Source organism: Oryx dammah, unplaced genomic scaffold (genome assembly GCF_014754425.2).
Source record: "Oryx dammah isolate SB20612 unplaced genomic scaffold, SCBI_Odam_1.1 HiC_scaffold_9, whole genome shotgun sequence".
NCBI lineage: Eukaryota > Metazoa > Chordata > Mammalia > Artiodactyla > Bovidae > Oryx > Oryx dammah.
In genome coordinates this window covers 7110017-7119160 of record NW_024070193.1, presented here as the reverse complement: position 1 = coordinate 7119160, position 9144 = coordinate 7110017, and positions in this window count along the sequence as shown.

The following is a 9144-nucleotide window of genomic DNA, read 5'->3' as shown; positions in this document are numbered from 1 at the left end:
AAGCCTTTTTAGTTGTTGTATTTTGCATTTGTAAGAAGGCTGCCTCAAGCCCTGATTGACCTTTCAGTCTAAGCTCTACAAGCTGTGCACAGTGGCTACCACAATGCAGCTTTAGTGTAGCGTAAATACTCAAGGCTCTTGCTAAATTACGACTCAGACCTTTATGGACAAAAATAAAATGTAAAGGGTTTTTGTTACTAATTTCCTCTGCTCAGAATTTAAGTGTTCATTTTTTCCTCATGATCCATTTTGAGTCATATTAGTGTTTAATGATCATTTGTTTATGGCTTATATAACTCAAGGAAAATACTGCTCTACATTGAACTTGTTATCCTATGTGATAAAACCTTTGCTATTTATTATTCCACTCTGATGAGTTGAAAAGAGTTGATAGAGATGTTCACTCGTTCATTCATTCATTAATGTTGAAGTATAGTTGATTTACAGTGTTGTGCTAATTTCTGTTACACAGAAAGGTGACTCAGCCACACACATGCAGTGCCTTTTATGTTCTTTTCCGTTGCGGCTGAACCCAGGAGACTGCATACAGTTCCCTGCACTATACGGTAGGGCCTTGCTTATCTGTTCCGAAGGTGACAGTTTGCTTCTACTAACCCCCAGCTCCCAGTCCATCCCTCTCCCTCCCCTCCTCCCCACTGGAGTCACCAGTCTGTTCGCTAAGTCTGTGAGTCTGTTTCTGCTTTGTAAGTCCATTTGGATCATTTCTTTAGATACCACATGTAAGTGATACCATGTGGTACTTGCCTTTGTCTGATTTACCTCCCTTAGTATAATGATCTCCAGGCCCATCCCTGTTGCTGCAGATGGCATCATCTCACTCTTTTGTGATGGCTCTATGTGCATACCACAGCTTCCTTGTCCACTCCTCTGTTAGTGGACGTTAGGCTGCTTCCCTGTCTTGGCCATTGTAAACAGTGCTGCAGTGAACACTGGGGTGCACGTGTCCTTTCAGAACCGTGGTTTGCTCCAGATACACGTCCAGTAGTGGGTTGCTGGATCTGATGGTGGCTTTTTTTTTCCCAAGGAACCTCCACAGTGGCTGAACCAATCATATTGCCCCCAGCAGTGTAGAAGGGTTCCCTTCTCTCCACCGCCTCTACAACATTTATTGTTTGTAGACTTTTTGATGATGGCTATTCTGACTGGTGTGAGGTGATACCTCATTTTAGTTTTGATTTGCATTTCTCTGATAATTAATGATGTTGAGCATCTTTTCATGTGCTTCTTGGCCATCTGTGTATCTTCTTTGGAGAAATGTCTGTATAGACCTTCTGCCCGCTGTTTTGATTGGGTGGTTTGTTTTTTCTTTGGCATTGAGCCGTGTGAGATGTTTGTAGATTTTGGAGGTTAATCCCTTGTTGGTCACATCGTTCGCATATCTCTTCTCCCATTCTGAGGGTTTTGTGCGTGGTTTTCTCCATTTGGACACTTGGGTTGCTTCCACGTCTTAGCTGTTGTAAATAGTGCTGCTGTGAACGTTGGATGCACATTGGATGCATGCGTCTTTTTGAATTAGTCTTTTCTTTTTTTTTCTGGACGCATACCCTGGAATGGAACTGTTGGGTCACTGGGCGGTTCTGTTTTTAGCTTTCTGAGGACCCTCTCTTGTTTTCTGCTGTGGCCGCACCGGTTTACACTCTTGCCACGATACACACTTGCCCTGTGTTTCGGTACTCTGAAGTAACATCTTTAGAGCTGCTCCAGAGTCCACTTAGATCATTATATATTCTAAACAAATAAGCCATCTTACTTTTAATCCCCTTTTTCTGGTAAACTTTACAGTAATAACATTGATGCATTTTAAGGTCCTGTTGGATGGATTTTGGTTGATGCAGTCACCTGTGTATGCACTACCACAGTTAAGATGCAGACATTTTCATCACCTACAAGCTCCTTCCCGCCCCTCTACAGATGGTCTTCTCCACCCTGGGTCCTGGGAAGCCACTGATGTGCTGTCTCTCATGATAGGTTAGATTTGCCTTTTCTAGAATTTTAATATGATCTCACATAGTGTGTCGTCCTCTATGCCTGGCTTCTTTAGCTCAGCAAAATGTATTTAAGATTATCCATATTGGTGCGTGTATCGATAGTTCATTCCTATTATTATTGAGTCATACTCCATCATAGGCTATCTCACAATTTTGTTTATCTACCCAACTTAACCTTGGAATACCTTAGCCAGTATTTACTGCACTTCACGTGGGAGTTGAAGATTAGACACTCTGTTTGAACAAATTTGAGATGCCTCCCTTGCCTGACCTCCAAATGGGGATTTGGGTAGGTGGTAGACGTACAAGTCCAAACATTAAGGTGTGGTCGGGGCTGAGGCTACACCCGTCGTGAGCTACAAATGTAGGGGTGGCTTTTAAAACACAATTACGAAAGATACAGAGGTGGGTGTAGACGGGAAGCCCGGGGCCCTGCAGTATCACAGGTCATGGAGAGAGGAGGAATGAGCAGAGGAGAGCAAGGAGGAGAACCAGAAGACAGTGCCGCCCTGGCAGCAAGCCTGCAAGGCCCCCAGGAGGGCAGAGTGACCACCTGGCTCAGACTCTGCTGGGTGGCCACGGGAGGGAGGCCTGAGAACTGGGTGCCCAAGTCAGCCACGTGGGCTCATCGGTGACCTGGACAGTTTGTTAGAGCGGCAGTGGCTGGCCTGGAGCGGGAGCCTGTTAGGACCAATGGGAGGAGAGAGTCTGCAGACAGGAGTGGGTATAGACATCTCTTGATGAGTTTTCCTAGAAAATAAAGTAGAAACAGGGTAGAGGCCAGAAGGAAAAGGGGGATCAAGCAGAGGGATTGTTTTTCTTGAGCTGGAGAAGCCACAGCATGTGTTCTTACCAGAATGCCCGTCCCAGAGAGCTGGGGTCTGGGTTATCCCGTTTACTCATGCCTGCCCAGTACCTAGAGCAGGGCCCACCCAGCACAGGAGGACAATCAGTAATTACCTCTAAGTAAACTGACGAATCAGACCTGATAAACCAGAAACTCACATTATATGCTAAATGGTGATAAGGGCCAAGGAGATAGCATGAAGCAGGCAAGAAGGGCATAAAACGTGGGGTGGTGGTTGACCTGTTAGCTAAGCTTATCTCTGAGGCCTCGGGAGAAGCTGACTTTGGAGCAAAACTCTGAAGAAGTACAAACAGCTGTGAAAAGAAGAGAAGCAAAAGGCAAAGGGGAACAGGAAAGATATACCCATTTGAATGCAGAGTTCTAGAGAATAGCAAGGAGAGATAAGAAAGCCTTCCTCGGTAATCAGTGCAAAGAAATACAGGAAAACAATAGAATGGGAAAGACTAGAGATCGCGTCTCGCGTCAAGAAAATTAGAGATATCAAGGGAACATTTCATGCAAAGAGGGGCTCAATAAAGGACAAAAATGGTAGGGACCTAACAGAAGCAGAAGATATTAAGAAGAGGTGGCAAGAATACACGGAAGAACTGTACAAAAAAGATCTTCATGACCCAGATAATCATGATGGTATGATCACTTAGCTAGAGCCAGACATCCTGGAATGTGAAGTCAAGTGGACCTTAGGAAGCATCACTACGAACAAAGCTATGGAGGTGATGGAATTCTGGTTGAGCTATTTCAAATCCTAAAAGATGATGCTGTGAAAGTGCTGCACTCAATATGCCAACAAATTTGGAAGACTCAGCAGTGGCCACAGGACTGGAAAAGGTCAGTTTTCATTCCCATCCCAAAGAAAGGCAATGCCAAAGAATGCTCAAACTGCCACACAGTTGCACTCATCTCACACGCTAGTAAAGTAATGCTCAAAATTCTCCAAGCCAGGCTTCAACAGTACGTGAACCGTGAATTTCCATATGTTCAAGCTGGTTTTAGGAAAGGCAGAGGAACCAGACATCCAGTTGCCGACATCCGCTGGATCATTGAAAGAGCAAGAGAGTTCAGAAAAACATCGATTTCTGCTTTATTGATTATGCCAGAGCCTTCGACTGTGTGGATCACAACAAACTGGAAAATTCTGAAAGAGATGGGAATACCAGACCACCTGACCTGCCTCTTGAGAAATCTGTATGCAGGTCAGGAAGCAACAGTTAGAACTGCACATGGAACAACAGACTGGTTCCAAATAGGAAAAGGAGTACGTCAAGGCTGTATATTGTCCCCCTGCTTATTTAACTTACATGCAGAGTACATCATGGGAAACGCTGGACTGGAAGAAACACAAGCTGGAATCAAGATTGCCGGGAGAAATATCAGTAACCTCAGATATGCAGATGACACCACCCTTATGGCAGAAAGTGAAGAGGAACTAAAGAGCCTCTTGATGAAAGTGAAAGAGAGTGAAAAATTTGACTTAAAGCTCAACATTCAGAAAACTAAAATTAAGGCATCTGGTCCCATCACTTCATGGCAAATAGATGGGGAAACAGTGACAGACTTTATTTTTGGGGGCTCCAAAATCACTGCAGATGGTGGCTGCAGCCATGAAGTGAAAAGACGCTTACTCCTTGGAAGGAAAGTTATGACCAGCCTTAGTTCAGTTCAGTTCAGTCGCTCAGCCGTGTCCGACTCTTTGTGACCCCATGAAACGTAGCACGCCAGGCCTCCCTGTCCATCACCAACTCCTGGAGTTCACTCAGACTCACGTCCATCGAGTCAGTGATGCCATCCAGCCATCTCATCCTCGGTCGTCCCCTTCTCCTCCTGCCCCCAGTCCCTCCCAGCATCAGAGTCTTTTCCAGTGAGTCAGCTCTTCGCATGAGGTGGCCAAAGTACTGGAGCTTCAGCTTTAGCATCATTCCTTCCAAAGAAATGCCAGGGTTGATCTCCTTCAGAATGGACTGGTTGGATCTCCTTGCAGTCCAAGGGACTCTCAAGAGTCTTCTCCAACACCACAGTTCAAAAGCATCAATTCTTCGGCGCTCAGCCTTCTTCACAGTCCAACTCTCACATCCGTACACGACCATAGGAAAAACCATAGCCTTGACTAGATGTAGATGGCATATTAAAAAGCAGAGACATTATTTTGTCAACAAAGGTCCGTCTAGTCAAGGCTATCGGTTTTCCAGGAGTCTTGTATGGATGTGAGAGTCGGACTGTGAAGAAATCTGAGCAATGAAGAACTGATGCTTTTGAACTGTGTTGTTGGAGGAGACTCTTGAGAGTCCCTTGGACTGTAAGGAGATCCAACTAGTCCTGCATATTCATTGGAGGGGCTGATGTTGAAGCTGAAACTCCAATACTTTGGCCACCTGATGCAAAGAACTAACTCATTTGAAAAGACCCTAATGCTGGGAAAGAGTGAAGACAGGAGGAGAAGGGGACAACAGAAGTGAGATGGTTGGATGGCATCACTGACTCGATGGACATGGGTTTGAGTAAACTGGAGTTGCTGATGGACAGGGAGGCCTGGCGTGCTGCAGTCCATGGGGTCACAAAGAGTCAGACAGGACTGAGTGACTGAACTGAACTGAGGAAGTAAGAGAGCCTGGCTCTCTACAGGCAGCATAACACCTTGGTTAAGTAAGCAGGGAAAATTTTTCGAGCTCCTCTGGTCCAGGAGGAGACATTTTTGTTGTATATACAACAAAATTATCTTTCAGATCTTTTTTTGTTTACTCAGTGTGTTTTAGAGAGGAAATTGAAAAGGTGGAAAAAAGCAGGTAGAAGGGGACCATTTACAAGGGGCCCTGGGGACATGGGAAGTGGAAAATGGAGTGGAATTTTGAGGGGAAGAGATGTGCAGCCATGAATAAAATGAGTGTGGAGTGGTAGCAGTAAGGCTCCTTCTTCTACTGGAAAAGGTAGCCGGAGCCAGCTCCCACGTGACTTCTAAAGGGAACATTCACTGGACTCCTGCGTGTGTGCTTTAAAGCTGCATAGAGGATTGTGCCATGAAACCAGGTTGAAGAATGCAGCAGTGCTCCTGAAACCTTGACATCCCTACAGAGCCCATGGGGGTCTTGCTGAAACATAGGTTGTGACTCAGGAGGCCTGAAGTGGGGCCCGGGAGTCTGCATTCCTCACAGTCTCCCCAGGGGTGCCCCTTCTGGGCCAGTGACCACATTTTGAATACGCACAGGCACAAGAAATCCAGTATAACTTGAAATGTTGAGCTTGTGAAATGAAGCATGTGTGTTTTTTGGCAGAGTGAGACTCACAGGGCTTCTCCTGTTATGAAATGAGAGAGCAGGCATAGAACAGCACAGCAGGACACAGTGAAGCCCCTTAGGGGCCACTAATTGAGGCTGTCGGTGTGCTCTGACCCTGGGAAATATCTTCACAGGGTTCTGTTTGTTTTTCTTCACCAGATTATGCCTTCTAGTGGGTCCTGATTGCTTGTTCCTGGCAAAAAATATTTGAGGTGACGAAATAAGTTTAGCCAAGACCAACACAAAGCACGGAAGGGTTCTTTGTGGCTCTCGGGCCGCTGTTTTCACAGCACTTGGCTGGATCTTCCTCAGGCAGGTATCAGCTGAGTGGTTGTGGGGAGAAACTGCACTGTTTTCCAGATAAGCTTGTTTCTCCATCTGTTCCCTCTGACCTGAAAAAGCCTCTTTGTTCCGTCCAGGCCTTTCTAAACAATGCCCAGTTGGTGCGCTTTACACACATGAGTTCCTGCAGACAGCAAAGGATCAATGTACAGAAAAGCCTTGCAGGTTATTCAGTTGAAACAGTTGTCCTTTGGAAGTGAGCCTGTGGACAAAAGGACACAGCATATTGATGTGTTATTTTCTCCGACCTTACTCTGGGTCCCACAAGCCCTGAGTTTTGACCTGCAGTTAATAGTGAAGTTGCTAGTGTTCAGTCGCTCGGTCCTGTCCGACTCTGCCACCCCATGGACTGCAGCATGCCAGACTTTCCTGTCCTTCACTGTGTCCTGGAACTCGCTCAGACTCACATGCATTGAGTTGCTGATGCCATCCAACCATCTCATCCTCTGTCATCCCCTTCCCCTCCTGCCTTCAGCCTTTCCCAGCATCAGGGTCTTTAGTACACAAAGAGTAAATTATACAAATTCAGATATTTATATTATGACTTCCCTATCATTTTAGATTAAGTCTTTGCATTCAAGCCTCAGACTTCTCATTCTCTTTTATCTTAAACTGCCATCGAAGTCGTCTGTGTCCCATTAGTTTTTCCTATCTCACAGCAGACACAACACTGGACACACAACCACAGCCTGCAGCTGCCACCCCAGGCCCAGCTCTGTGCGGTCACCGGACTTTGGTTCTAGCCAGCAGTTCTTCAACATCCTAGGGGCTCTTGGCTTCAGTGACATATGCCAAATAGTCTCAATTTCGTGGAGAACTTCAGTTCAGTTGCTCGGTCATGTCCGACTCTTTGCGACCCCAGGGACTGCAGCACACCAGGCTTCCATCTCCATTGCCAACTCCTGGAGCTTGCTCAAACCCATGCCCACCGAGTCAGTGATGCCGTCCAACCATCGCATCCTCCGTTGCCCGTTTCTCCTCCTGCCAGCAGTCTTTTGCAGCACCAGGGTTTTTTCCAGTGAGTCAGTTCTTCACGTCAGGTGGAGATACGTCACAAAGTAGTGGAGCTTCAGCCTCAGTCCTTCCAATGAACACCCAAGACTGATCTCCTTTAGGATGGACTGGTTGGATCTCCTTGCAGTCCAAGGGACTTCCGGGAGTCTGCTCTAACACCACAGTTGAAAAGCATCAATTCTTCGGCTCTCAGCTTTCTTTATAGTCCAACTCTCACATCCATACGTGACTACTGGAAAAACCATAGCTTTGACTAGATGGACCTTTGTTGGCAAGTAATGTCTGCTTTATAATATGCTGTGTAGGTTGGTCATAGCTTTTCTTCCAAGGAGCAAATGTCTTTTAATTTCATGGCTGCAATCATCATCTACAGTGATTTTTGAAGCCCAGGAAAATAAAGTCTGTCACTGTTGCCATTGTTTCCCCATCTATTTGCCATGAAGTGATGGGACCAGATGCTATAATCTTAGTTGCTTGAATGTTGAGTTTTAATCCAGCTTTCTTCACTCTCCTCTTTCACTTTCATCAAGAAGCTCTTTAGTTCCTCTTCACTTTCTGCCATAAGGGTGGTGTCATCTGCATATCTGAGGTTACTGATATTTCTCCCAGCCATCGTGATTCCAGCTGTGCTTCATCCAGTCCAGCATTTTGCATGTTGTACTCTGCATGTAAGTTAAATAAGCACGGTACAATATACGGCCTTGACATACAGATTTCTCAGGAGGCAGGTCAGGTGGTCTGGTATTCCCATCTTTTGAAGAATTTTCCACAGTTTATTGTAATTCACGTAGTCAGAGGCTTTGGTGTAGTCAGTAAAGCAGAAGTAGTTGTTTTTCTGGAATTCTGTTGCTTTTTCTATGATCCAGTGGATTTCGCCAATTTTATTTCTGGTTCCTCTACCTTTTCTAAATGCACCTTGAACATCTGGTACTCTCTCCCATTTTACAAATGTAAAATGTAAACGCAGGTTATACACTTATTTTTTTCCAAAGTCTGGCAATAGCAAATATAAAAATGCCTAAGTGTATTTACAGTGCTGTAATATATATTATGCTTCCCTGGTGGTGCAGAGTTTAAAGCGTCTGCCTGCAATGTGGGAGACCTGGGTTCGATCCCTGGGTCGGGAAGATCCCGTGTAGAAGGAAATGGCAACCCACTCCAATATTCTTGCCTGGAGAATCCCATGGACGGAGGAGCTTGGTGGGCTACAGTCCTGCCATATAAAAACTAAACAGTCTCTGCAAGTTATAGGGAGAAAAAAGGTGTTAAATAATCCCCAACGAAACAGTCGGGCAAATCCTGAGTGTAAAACATTCTGCAATTTAAGCAATCTGTTTCGTCTCTTCAGAAAGTCAATGTCATGAAATTTAAAAGTTGGGAAAACTGTCCTAAAATCAACTCTGTTCTTATCAACTGCATGCAATCTGTGACCCTAATTAGATCCTGGGGAGCTATGGAAATCATCTGGGCCGAGCCCCTGAAACGTTCACTGTGCATACCATCACAGGGTCTAAAGTTACTCACCTCTGTAGAACATTTGAATTGTTGGACTATGCTGCGCTCAGTCACTCAGGTGTGTCCGACTCTGCAACCCCGTGGGCTGTAGCCTTCCTGGCTCCTCTCTCCATGGGATTCTCCAGGC